The sequence below is a fragment of the Grus americana genome, chromosome 9, assembly GCF_028858705.1.
Source record: "Grus americana isolate bGruAme1 chromosome 9, bGruAme1.mat, whole genome shotgun sequence".
Taxonomy (NCBI): Eukaryota; Metazoa; Chordata; class Aves; order Gruiformes; family Gruidae; genus Grus; species Grus americana.
In genome coordinates this window covers 15226408-15240517 of record NC_072860.1, presented here as the reverse complement: position 1 = coordinate 15240517, position 14110 = coordinate 15226408, and the positions used below count along the sequence as shown (strand labels likewise).

Genomic DNA, 14110 nt, shown 5'->3' with positions numbered 1-14110 from the left:
CAGGTCTACTTCTGCCTACTTTCACTCATAGACAGAAAGCAGACTGTTATGCTTTCTGTGTTATTTGTTTAATACCTTTCAGTAGAAACAAACTTTTCAGTTTCAGTCTCTTATATATGCCTTTGAAACTTACACATGGCTGTGTCTGTGCTTTCATGCAGTTGTTTATCAGACTTAAGAGAAGATGATGTTCCTCCTTGCACTGCTGAGAATAAACCAGGCATTGAGAGCCAATGCAATGTCCTAAAATCAGACAAATTCAAAGCATGTCATAATCTAGTCAAGCCTGAAGACTTCATACAGAGCTGCATCTATGACATGTGCCAGTATGATGGCATGAAGTCCACTCTCTGCGACATAGTTCAAGTCTATGTGGACACCTGCAGGAATCATGGAATCACCATTAAATGGAGGAATAGCACATTCTGTCGTAAGTGCACAAGCAAAAAAAAAAATCAAACTTGGATGGCTGACAGCATGAAAACAAATCAGCAGTATTAGGTCACCAAGTTATGTAAAATTAAATTAAACCCAATTCTCACAAAATGCAATTCTATTATTATGATTTTATGACTCCATTGTTGCACTGAACTGTGTTCACGTTGAGCTAAAGCCAGTGATAACTCAGGACTAGGAAAGTTATGGATAGTAATGTGGAGTCAGAATGTCTTTAGTAGAGTGCCATGAGATACTGCAATGAGTCTAAAGTGGAGAAATAATATAACCAGAAGACTAAAACAAAGTGAGATACTGTGTTAGGACACAGGGCTCAATGCCTCTCACTGTGTTTAGGATGAAAACTGGCAATTTGGACAGTTACTTATTAAGAGCTGCGTTCTTGGATTAATTTCCAATGTACGTGCCTCACTCCACCCATTCCACAAAGCTACAAAGAAATTATGTAAAAATGAGTAAAGATCACATAGTGGGTTTCTTTTTGTTGGGTTTTTTTTCACAGTTTAGTATTACATTGTAGGATTAATTATCACATAATGTCGTGGAGGACAAAACAATTAACTGGTTAAAAAACAAGCCAGATGAATGTTGAATAGGACCATCAGAAATTCCTAGTTGTCTCCTTGCCACGAGAAATACTGCACAAATGAACCCTTTGTCCTGCTACCCTGTTTCTTGAACTGTCCCCTTATGCACCTCTAGTCACTGGCAGAAATCGGGTATAGAGCTAGATGAATCTTCAGTCTGAGAATGCATAGCTGTTCTTGCATGTGGTTATGTCTGTGGTTGAGCTAGATATACACCTGGTTTGCATCACTGGAGGGCCAAACATTCTAAGGAATTTGCCCTAAAGATTCTCCTTTCTAGCAGTGCCCAAAGAAGCATTTGCGGCTGAACTGGAATACTGAATCTGAATGATCTAGCGCCAGGCGACACCAGCTCAGGCATATCTGTAGTAGAACTGAATCAGCAGCTCCAGAGAGGGTCTGATGATCAGAATCAGCTATTAAAAAGCAATTCTATACTACCATTCCATAAGCCAAGTTGTAACTTTCAGGCAGGCACATGTGTTTGCAGTGCGCTTTCTAAATGTATTTAATAACGCTGGTTCTATTCTCTTCACCCACACAGCGTTGCCCTGTCCAACCTATAGCCATTACACGGACTGTGTCTCCACCTGCCCATCAACATGCAATGACATTTTTGCCTCTTCCCTTTGTGAGAAGACAGAAGAGTGCACAGAGGGCTGTGAGTGTGATGATAATTACGTGCTCAGTAATGGCAAATGTGTACCTCTGAGCAATTGTGGCTGCAGGGACGACGACAACAATTACTACAGCGTAAGTAGTTTGTGGAGCAAATCTCTGGTTGCAAAGCTTGTAGAAAGTTGGTCCCCTGTCCATCCGAATGAGAGAGAGAAATCTTCAGGGTCTACCTCTTAAATACCTTTCATCTGATTAGTACAAGCTGCAGGCTCAGGTATTAGGAGGTGCAGGAGCTTGGTACTTTGCACCTGAGGCCAAAATTCAGGCATATTCAAAATTTGTCAATTGATCAGAGTTATTCAGGCAGTCTATCCTAGTCCTGCTTTGTGTTCAAATTCTCATGCCAAAGATAGTAAGATAAATGGACTGGGTTGCCCCCCCACACCCTTTGCTATTGAGCTTTTATTGCATCGTGAAGCTGAGCACCTTGGTAACATATTAACACAACTTGTGTCCAGGCTGGGGACACCTGGATAACTCCACACTGTGCCAAAAGATGCCAGTGTCAGAAGAACGGTGTCATCACATGTAACAGCTACAGCTGTGATTCTAAAGAAACCTGCGTGATCAAAAATGGAAAACACAAGTGCAATCCAACAGGTATGTGCGGGCAGGTCTTCACTTGGTGTTTCATGAGGCCTGGAGAAGGAGGAAGGATGTGGGTGTCCGTTCTTTCTTCTATGGCACTTCCAGACTTTTATACAGAGAAAGGCAGCTCTGACAGTACTATTGACAACACATTATTAACACAAAAAGGCCTCAGTTCTCAGAATAGAAAGTTCCAATACAAGACAGAATTTGTAGAAGGAAGTGGAACAACAGTTTGAAAATTTACTTACATCTAGAAATTTGACAGTTTAGTCTGACTAGATTAAATAAAATAATAATAAAAGATTTTCACTGCATCTACCAAAACCAAACCTCAGATATGTCTGTGAATCCTTTGGCAACGATCCTGTTTTTCCCATTGCCTGTTGATTTGAGAACAGAAAAAAATAAAGGCAAACCAGGACAGAGCAGATCTGAACAGATATGTAATAGGCCAGTCAGAGAACCTTGGTGCTTTTCATCCAATGGTTGCTTTGGCTAAGCAAAGTTAATCCCATATTCTCTAGGTAAATTGGAGTGTTTAGGAGATAGCTTGTTGCCTAGTGACTCTACACTTCAATTTTGAAGAATAGTATGGCATGGGTCCTACTGTATTGATGACCAGTACAAGAGCATAATGCAAATCCAGCTTCCCCCTGCTCCATTTTGGCAAAATACCACAGCAGAGGCACTCCAGCACTCTTAAGGAGAGCCTTGGTCCTGGGATAATGGTTTGCTCTGCGCTCAGTGGCCAAGGAGAATACTTAGACGATAGTCACTGCTGTTAGGTCTGGTGAACTCAATGATCAATTTAGTAACCTCAGAAGAAATCAGTGTGACAGCAGCGAGCCAGCCGAAACTAGACATTGCTTTTCATATTCCAATAATTTTGTAGCAACACGTTGCCGAGGATTATGAAACGGGCATCTCTAAGAGCCCACTGCAAGCCATGCTGTGTGGCAAAGTCATTCCTCTGCAGAGGACCAACATGCACAGCTTAGTCTTTAGAAAGCCTGTAAACCCCTGCTTCAGTTGGCTTGCACTGGGTCTCAGCAGAGGAATGAATTTCTCTGGCCGTCTCTTCATTTGAGTGCCCATTCACTAGGGTGATGCCTGAGCGCCCATCTTTAAGAGACCTGCATGCTAGCAGCAATCATTTTTATCTGACTTATGTTAAAATGATCCAATGCTTGGCATCTCGCACATGCACATTCAGACTGAAGAGTAATGAAGCTCTTCCCCTTTAGGTTTTGGGAAATGCCGGATCATGGGAGACCCACACTACATCACCTTCGACGGTCTGGTGCATCACTTTCAAGGGAAATACACGTATATTGTGGCTCAGACCATCCCTGACCTACCTGATACTCTGACGCAGTTCAGCATTGAAGGCACGAACTATCCTTTCCATGGAAATCGACACATTACTTACCTGAAAGAGATTCTCGTCAATGTTTACGGTCACACAGTGCAATTCAAGCAGAACAAGCAGCTTGTGGTAAGTCTCTCTCACTGACTGCAGAGAACAGAGAAAGGCTTTCCCTTGGACTAAAATGCCTTTGAGTAATAAATGTCTGTTCTGAAGAATTTAAGTATTAAAGCTAACTGTATTATTACAGCAGTGCTATGGGGCAACCACAAATGTGATTTTCAGTTGTGTCAAGTCTTTTTTCTCTATAGCTACAAAGGATATAATTCCACTTAAAACAAACAAATTAATAAATAGACATTTAGCAATAAAACACCAAATATCCCAAGACTTACAATAAAGCCACACAAATTTTTATCAGTGGTAGGGAGAAGTGTGAATTATGCTAGGAAAATTGCATTTCCTTCCTCTTTATTGGTACATAAGAGTATACATAGCTCATATACACATTTTTAGCACTGTAATAGAAATCTCTTAGGATGATATGAAAATACTACGTCCAGATCCCTTTTCTCAATATATGATTTTGTTAACTTTAAAAATTGAATACTGAGGTTTTTACCTGGTTAAATTATCTGATATATTTATCATAAAACCAGAGAAGAGGAGTGTTCCTTTGTAGCATTGACCTGTATTGAAGCCAGATTTTATTTTGGCCTATATATTATTAATTTAAACTTGTTCTTTCCCTGTTAGTTGGATGGTGTGAGGGTGAGACCCCCTGCTCATCCTCATGAAGGTATTCGTATATATCAGAGGACATCAAGAATTTACCTGGAGACAGACTTTGGCTTATACCTGAGCTTTGATGGCAGTCAAAATGCAGGTAAGTGATACTAAGACAATGTGCAGGAATATTTATGCACCATTTCAAAAACCATTCTCATTCCAAAGGAGGTCTAAACCCAAGGCAAAATTAGAAACCTTCACCCTTCGAGCCTATGGCCCTTTGTGATATGAACTTCCAGAAAATTAAAACAAAAAGTGTTTCCCAGGAACCAGAAAAAAACATAAAACTGGCATTTCTTTGTCTGAATCCACCTGAACTTAGGAGAAATGAGATATAGAGTCAGTCTGTTCTACCTTTTTTCATGTTAAGTAAGGCCAGAGTGATAAAAACAAAAGCAAATCACTTAAAATTGCTGATCAGGATGATGGGATGAAGTCTGGATCTGCCCCTTTGCCAGCTTAACTGAGTCATAGGACTGAGGTCCTCAAGCTATACAGCAGTGAGTGCATCCTTTTACATGCTTCCTCTCAAGCCTATTCCAGATAATCCCATTCTTTAGTGTTTCTCAGCAGGACTCTTATATCACATATACACAACTCACTCATGTAAGTTCAACACACATTACCTCCTCTGTTCAAAGCAGAGTTACTCCTGATTTACAACAGAATATAGCCATGTTATTTCTGAGTGTATGGTGAAAGTGCCAGACTATTTATACACATGATCATTATTCTAAACCCTAAAATTCCAACTGCAGAAAGAAAAGGTCTGTTTTATAGGAATTCTGTTTCTCAATGAGCAAGTGGATTGTAAGTGAAGGGCAAAAATTGGGTAGTGCATTCAGTTTGTTCCTAAGCAGTAAGCACTAAGAGCACTCAGGTGGTGATGTCATATTATATAATACTTATTGGCTGCAAGAAATTACTTTTTTCATGATAGAAACAGTCATGAATACACATATGAACATGTATGTTCAGGGCTGTGTTCATATCCTTTTTATGAGGTCCATTGTCACATGACCAACTCCCATTTGAATCATGAAATGTGGTACTTAACACTGCTTTCCACCTCTTCCATACACTCAGAAGCAAAGATTTCTATTTAATGGGTTTTGGTTTGGTTTTTTTTTTCCCGTCTAGATATAAAGCTGGCCAACACCTACATAAACAGAGTAGAAGGCTTGTGTGGTAACTTTGATGGGAGATACAGAAATGACTTCACAAATCCAAATGGTGTTTGGGTGAAGAATGTGAATGTATTTGGTGAGAGCTGGAAAGTTCCTCTGAAAAGAACGTCTCGTGTCAGGTACTTAATTTTCTACTTAATATCCATGGCAAGTACAGCCACTGGAAGTGAGTGAATTAAGCCATAGTTAATATCCAGGAATAATTACAGTGTCTTATTTCCAGTCTTTCTTCTTCCCTTGGTCTGTGTAGGGACTTTCCCCGCACATTACTAAGGTGAACTCTCAGTGCCCTTCTATCTAGCCAAAAGAGGCCTGAACTATCACTGCATTACTCCAGTTCACCTTGGAGTCACAACCATTACAACTGCTAGGGCATAAGGATGAATAAGATCTTTGCCAAGCTTATGGTTCCTGGCAAAGATAAATACATCATGCTGTGCTGGATGGACCTGAGGGTAGGCAAATCCTGGTTCAGTGTCATCCCTCCCCCTGGAACATGAAGGTAGCTTTGAAATACATCAAGATGAATTCACAATTCCTCCCAGAAGATGTTCTTGAAGAGTCTGATTTCTTTACTTTCATGGCTATCTAGTGTTTTCTGCCAGTTCACAAAATTAAGGACATTCTTTTGAGTACAAATGAGTGATATTTGTGATCAGGCAAATTCTGTGCCAATTAGTCCGTACAGAACATTGAAACAGGTAGGGAAAGAAGTGTTCTTCCTTCCTTCTCAATTTGCTTTGAAAGACCTTTGGAGGTTGCTTAGCCACTAACACAGAACTTTTTCAGCAAGTAAATGGAATTGTATTAGCTGTCAGGATATAATTTGGCTGCAAGAACTTGTCTGCCAGAATAGCGGAAAGCAGTATGTAGGCTACTGTTGAGCATAAAGGAGCTCTGGAGGCTGTGCCTAGAGGAGAATTCTGGCACTTCAGGCATGCAGCCAGTTGTTCGGTGAAAGTGAGCATATGTCCAAGAAATAGTGGCCTATTCCAGGTGTATCATTCTCACTAATGTTCAAATTTTATTGAATAAATTGGATGAAGGAGGCATTGGATGAAGCCTGTGTCATGCAGAATTTCAAAAGATATAATTAATGCTATCCCTTTGGATTTAAATACCCATAAATCTCTGAGATAGTAGGAAGTGTGCTAGTGCATCTTTGATTTGCTTTATCTATCTCCTTCCCATTGAGGATAAATCATGAGAGAGAAATAAGCTTACACTAATACCACAAGGCAGAGGTACTCTTGTGGTGTTACTTACAGAGTAGTACCATGAATGCTGGATGTACAGAGAACTGATGGTTTCATGACTTCATTTCCAGGCGAGATGTCAATTCAAAAGATGAGTCTGAGGAGGAACCAGATCCAGGGCTCTTCCAAGGCTGCAATGAAAATCAGCTGGAGGACAAAAACAAAACTTCTAGATGTCAAATCCTGACTGAGTCAAATGGTCCTTTCGCAAAGTGTCATTCTACGGTCTCACCAGACTTCTATTTCACGTAAGTGTCAACTGCAGACAGTTGTTCTCCCCATTTGCTAAATCATTTTGGTGCTAGTTTCTGACAAGAACTTTGCATCTTCAGTCTCCAGGGTACTAATAGGAACTGAGGATAGTAGGTGTCTTTGGAGAGCTGGGCCCAGTGCTTTCGTTATTGATACATTTAAATCCCCTCATTTATTTTTAAATAGTTGTGATTATCTCTCTTTCCATCTATTTAGAGTTTCACTTTTCTGTTAGCTTTAGAAAGTAGCTTTCCTCTTTTCCTACACAGAAAAAGCAGCAGTGATAAGCATTATACCTGTAGGCTGGGATTTCCAGTGTGCTCACAGTGCTCATCCACATTCAGTGAGGATTTGGTTCCTGGCTCTATTAGTTTCCTTTTAGCAATTCTAGCTTCATAAAGTCTAGCCTTCGTGCTATAACCACAAGCGCTGAAACTCTCAGTGACACTTCTTGAATCTTTCATGGAGCAGTGCAAAAAACAGGTTAGTGAAGAGTAACTAACCCAGTACCTTCAAGAAAGTTCCCTCTGCTCTGTTTCAAGGCTGGTCTGGCCTCTTACACATACAATTCCTACGCAGTTAATTTTGAGCTGCATGAAACCTACTGATTTATCCCCACATTTTCATTCATCCATCATCAGTCACAAAATTGCCAAGTAGCTGCCAGTTTTCTTTAGTCATATAGTTGTAACTAATGTTTAAAGATGCCCACTTCCAAGTCCCTCTTAGCTCTGAGAAGAACGTGAAGGTATCTTAAGCCAAATAAACTGGACCACTGGCTTCAAAGTATATATCCTGATTCTTAACATAAGCCTACTTTTCTCCTCACTCCAGAATTTGGTTGGGCAGCCTGTTTTACCTTCTTAGAGGTTGCCTGATTTTTCTGAGGTGCTGCATACTTGCAGATCCCATTCATCTCAGATCTCAATACCTTTGAAAATCAGGCTGTGGATATTCAGGTGATGAGCAAAGCTGAGAAGGTAGCACTAGCAAACAAACACAGGGTAAAACAGAATTCTCTGTCAATATTTAAGGCATACGGACATGGGGAGGACACCTATGTATTGAAAGATGTGTGTAGTCCAGCTATAAGACTTAGCAGCACTAAAAAGTGCTCTATGAGCAAGATGCAGCCATGCTAGCCCAAACCAGAAACAGATAGCAAAGAATAACTTACTGTGACAAGCTGCCAGGTACCTGTTTATTGCTTGTTCATATATGAATACCTCACACGTTAGCAGCAGCTGCACCACAAATGACCTGATCTTCCCAATCATGTGGCTGGGGATTTTTTTTATTCCTCCGTTCTCCTGTCAGCAAGATACAGGAAAATGGCACTAACTCAGAGTCAGGCAGAAAAGCAGCTGAAAATAAACAGTAACAAAGGTATTGGGAATGAACACTTTCTCATGTTGCACATAGGAGCTGCCTGTTTGATATGTGTGTGGAAGGAGATAACGATACTACCCTATGTCGCAGTCTGGAGGAATATGTGCTGGCTTGTCAGCAGCAAGGAGTCAGTATGGACGGCTGGAGGCAACAGACAGTTTGTGGTAAGCACAGGAAGAACCAGAAAGTATGGTTTCTGCCTAAAAGACTCTCAAAATCTGAGATATGAGGCTTTTTCTAGACACACCATATATCAAAGCTTTTCAGGGAGTAAAGTATGTTGATTCGCACTTCAATCACTGTTCACAGTTTAGCACGCACGCTTGCTCTTCTGTATCCTGCGCTGACTTTCGCATTTAGACCCCCACTTAGAAAACTAGTTAGAAAGCAGAGCAGTCAGCTTCCCTGTCAGCAGAAGTTTTGAGCAAAAGGAAAAATTGTCCCCATTCCCAAGTGGGGAAAAAAGTTAAAATTCTGGAGACCATCACAAACCACAAATCTGAAGGAAAAAACATTTAATTTCAATCTCTTTAAATCTACAAAATACACTAATTCTTTTTTTTTTTGCCTGTGAAATTGCAAGATAAAAAAGATTCAGCTGAAAACTCCAAATCTTTCAGACTAAAAAATGGTGAAATAAAACTTATAATAATCTCAAACCTTTTTTTTTTTTCTCCTATTTTTTTTTCCCAACTTGGGAGATTCATCCAACCATACTTCCCCTGCATCACCCTTGGTTAGTTGACTTTGGGAATTGTGTTTCACCAGGAATAGAGTTGTGAAACAGCTCTGGTACTTGCAGGGATGGCTACCCTGAATGTGTGAGAAGTTATTCGAGATCAGTGAACACCAGGAATAAGACCACAGCATACAAATATCTTTGATGGTGCATTTCCTGACTTTCAAGTGCTTTGCTTACAACTTCAGTACTTTTATATATGTGTGCACATCTCTGTGTACGTGTGTTCATCATATTGCCTCCTACAAAATGGAAACGTCCTCTGGATCTCAAAGGGCATTGTGTAAGTAAGTAATGCACAGCAGCCTGCTACAACTGGACTCTCCTTATTTTTACAGGTATATCATGTCCTGCCAACAGCAACTACAGCTCATGCATGTCTGCATGCCCAGCATCCTGCAACGACTTGACCAGCCCCTCTGAGTGCGAATCACCTTGTGTTGAAGGCTGTGAATGTCTCCCTGGCTATGTTCTTAGTGGTTTTGACTGCGTGCCTTACAAACAATGCGGCTGCACGTACCTTAACAAATATTATGAGGTACAGTCTCCCTGTGCGTCAGACAGCTCCTGCAGCACCAAACAATATTTTCTTCTGCTAATTATTTTGACAATCTCCTTATTCTCTTCAGCATGTAATCTTGCATTAGAAACAAAGGGCAATTGTTTAATAAAAGTTGGTCTCTGGAGGAAGGGAAGAGAGAGTAGATCACTTGGTCTGCCTCTGAAAGAAACTCTGCCTGCCAGAATACTTAAGGCAGGCACCTGGAGAAAGTACACGATTACACTCTGACCCCCTACATTAATTCTTCACTGACCTGGGGCTCAGATCTCATACCCCAAACACTACTTTCTTTTTTGTACAAACTACTAAAAAAAATCAAATCTGCCCTGCTACCATTCATTAAGGCATCATAGAGAGTAGCATGGGGCCCCAGTGCTCCATTCCTGGTTTTTCTGGCTGATTTTATTTACTATTTATAACATTTAACTGGTGTCTTCCAGATTGGAGAAATATTCACCACTGATGACTGCTCTCAGAGATGCCAGTGCACAGAAAGCTCCACTGTCTCCTGCTCTAACATAGTGTGTGGATCTGATGAAATCTGTGGCATTTCAAACTACAGCCGTGGATGCTACAGGAGTGAGTCAACCACTATCACATTGTCTTTGATGCTAAGAAGTCTTAGCTTACTGCTTATAGGACATCACTTGGGGATAGTTGCAACAGTGTACAGAAGAAAAGCATAGTGGGGATCTTGCTCTGATGTTTCATCATAGAAACAGTCTTTCTTTCCCTTATTCCTGTTGTCAAATACAACTAATGTGCCATAAAATACAGGGGATGTCCAGCATTAGGGGTCAGTGTAATCTAAGCAAGAACAGTTTTCTCAGAGTTGGATTATCTGAGAGTCTGAAGTGTTTCTCCTTCCTTTTTGCTAGGTGGACCGTGTATGCCAAATCCTTGTAAGAATGATGGAGTTTGCTCTGAAACTACCAACGGCACCTCTCTCTATTTCTACTGTGAATGTTCAGAACTGTACACAGGACCAAGCTGTGAAGCTGAAAAGATAGGTAATAAAACTATTTTGGATTTTGCTGTCTGCATTACATACGCCACTTTCAAAAATGGGTTTCATTATGGAGAAGACTGAGCTTGCTCTTCATTTCCATACTGTGAATTAGTAACCCAGTGGGTAAGAGCCTGGTCATCCAAGCAGAAAGAAGGGGTCAGATTCCCCAGTGGAGAGGTGCTAGAAGGCACGACAGAAGGGCTCTGTAGGGCGTACAGGACCCGGGCCTGACACCACTCCAGAAAGCTACATTCATCAGAGAATACAGCATAAACCAGGCAGACAGGCAAGGGTTGAGGAAAAAAATCTGTTCGCAGTATGGTTAGCCTTCACTGACAGGGCTCTTATTTCTTCTTCAGTTGAAGAGCCTCCCACAGAGGATCCTGAGAACCATACGATTGCCATCGTCATTGGAGTTGTGGCAGGTGTAGTTGTTGTCATCATTCTCATCTCCTCTACAGTGTACCTGTACAGGTAAGGCTTTTCCCAGCTTTGCTACGTTCAGCAGAGTCAAGACACGTACGCCCCTTCTAGCACCTGTAAACCTCAAAACTCCCATCAGTCACGTACCTGCAGGGCCAGAAAGGAACCACAGCATTCAGGATCTCATTTGAAGAATGTGAGGGAAAACTTCACTTTTTCTCAGAAATGAACATAAGCCGTTTCCTTTACACAGGGCATATACATCACTATCACAAAACCTGGGCTTCTCCAAAATCTGACTTCATTCATGCTCACGCTGTTGTTTGATCTCTCACTACAGATAAGAACAGAAATTAAATATGGTTGTTCTTTTTTTTTTTTTCCCCATTGTACAGAAGGAAGAGAAAGACAGATACAGCTGTGATATCAAGGGATTCTTCTTTGAAATGGTCCAGAAATGCATCGAATGACAGAATACACGAGCAAGATTATGGCTACATAGTGAACACTGCATTTGAGCAAAATTAATCCCAAAATATGTACCTATACTTAGCAATATTTTTCCAGTTGATGTGTATTACTTTCTGCTCTTCTATTTTAATAGTGTTTCTAGTACTTTCAGAAGAAATAATAATAAATAAATCATTGCATTTGCTGAAAATCTTTGAAATTGTTCATCTAAAAACTCTCTTGGATCTCATGTTGTAGACCCAAACTGAAATATGTCTTAAATCACATTAGAGACTGTATTGTCCTCAGAGGCTGTTTGAAAAACACAAAATCCAGACAGAATTAGCCAGCACAAGTGTGCTGCACACCATCACATACACACCTCTGATAGATGCACAAGCCGTAGACTGAGGAGGTCAGAATTAATTATAGCATCCCAGGCAGGTCTTCATGAGATCATCTTACCCAAATCCTTCCATGGGGAAGGGATTAGCTAGACACATTTCTTGCTCCTCTTCTGGCAAGGCATGTCCAACTGGGGAGAGAAACACATAAGAAGATACTGAGCTCATCTGGTGACAGGTGTAGTAAAATAGATGACCCCCGTTGCCCCCCTTGGGAGTGCTGGACTGGAAGAAGGGATTGTTTGAAGGAGAGCTGCCTCCTTGCTGTCAGAGTAGAGTGGATGAGAAGTAGGGTTGTCATCAGCCCCCTGCCTGTGGGTGCTAAGCAAGAGCACAACTTAACAGACACTTTCTGAAGAATGAGATGCTGTCATAAATTCTCCTTGGTGTTTTTGCAAACTCTGAAGCTGCCAGCATCTGATGAGTGTGGGTAGAGATATGCGTCAGCTCAGTCCCAGACCATGATAAGGATCCCCCCACAGCAGAAGATCAAAGATGTCTGTGGCCAGACACACCCCCCACATCAGATCACTCACAAGGCTCAGGGGACTGAGGCTGCCTGGGCCTTGTACAAGCCTCGAACACATTTCTAGTGCTAAGAGTGAAGCTTTGGGACGCAAGGAATGCATCATTAAGCCTTCTCCGATGCTTTTCTACTTCTTTGCGGGTTCACTTCTAGTTACGATGAGGGACAGTGTGGGCTTCCCATCGTTTCTGCCATAATACTGGTTGTTATTTACTTGCCCTTTCTCCCTTCCTTTTCTCTTATATCCATAAACTCATATGTGCCATTAGCCAGAGAAGTATTTCTAATCTCCATGAACAGTTAGGTAGATAAAAGCATTTTATTCTGGTCCAGTCAAGAACATGCCAGCTGTCCATACATGCACAGCTATTTTGGAGAGGATGTGAATGGAAAGGGGCTTTCAGCCTCGTTACATAATGAGAATAAGCCAGCACGAGACCTACTCGTGCACAAATGAACTGTCAACCTTATGCTGGAATTTCACCACGATTATAAAAGCATCTTTCCTGCCTGTTCAGCGGCAGCTTCCTATTGTGCTCTCATGCTTGTCAACAGTGCCATTCTGCGCATGCTGAGCGGTGCTGACCACGCTCGCCTCCCCTTGCAGTCGGTGGGAGCGCAGGCCAGTCCCCACCCTGCAGGATCCCAGCCCAGACCCTCCCAAGCAACAGGGCCCAGCCGTGCCCAGGTAAAGCAGATTTCTGGGTTTTCATGGATACACTTCTTTTTTCAATATCCCAAGAATTGCCTTTGCTCTCCACTGCAAAGTTTTGCAATTCAGGCTTGAAAACAGAGTGCAGAACTGCAATTCAGTGCTCCACTGAATTAACTATTTCATGTCAATAGAAGCCAGACAGATGATAAATCTGCTGCTGCTCTGATCTTTTAAAGCAATTGAATTGCTCACCTGACTTTCAAAATGTTGGGCTTTAAATTCACTGCTTAGCTCAACTCACCCAGAGGACAGTTTTGTTGATAGTGAACCCTTCTTTTTAGCATCCTGCACTGGCAATAGCCAAGGAGACAGCAGTACCTGCTCGGCTGTGCTCAGGCTGCCTGCACTGCCATCCCTCAGCTCACAGGACTCTGGCCAGGCACAATCATGAGACTCCTCTGATGTCCTGATGGAAATTCCTGGGCCACAACACGAAAGATACATGAAAAGCCATCCTAGCAACCTCATTGCCCTAAAATGGCCACTGGAATTTACTCTGAGCTCCACCTCTTTGTTCTCTTCACCAGCAAAGTGAAACGGCAGCATCCCCTTTCCCTCTCGGAAGGTGTCCTGGTGAGGGATGCTCACTTACCCCTCGGCCCTGCAGGACAGCTGCCCCGGCTCCGCACACCGGAGCCCACCCCCGCGGCTGGCAGGGCTCCGGGCGAGGAGGCGGCGGCCCGTGTTCCCCGGGGGGTGGGACGGGCTTTTCCACCCGACGGGCGGCTTTA

At 42.0% G+C, this 14110-nt stretch overlaps 1 long non-coding RNA gene across 2 annotated transcripts; it reads right to left on the bottom strand.

The window, feature by feature from the left end:
• Window positions 1-434: 434 nt before the first annotated feature.
• LOC129209798 (uncharacterized) lies at window positions 435-14103 on the bottom strand. 2 transcript variants are annotated; one of them, XR_008578217.1, is made up of 5 exons: window positions 13972-14103; window positions 12117-12269; window positions 11432-11618; window positions 6921-8472; window positions 435-3825 (listed from the first exon to the last, which is right to left on the bottom strand). It is a non-coding gene; the product is annotated as an uncharacterized LOC129209798 (long non-coding RNA). The 2 variants fall into 2 exon arrangements; XR_008578218.1 differs by having other exon boundaries at window positions 435-3741.
• Window positions 14104-14110: the final 7 nt, after the last annotated feature.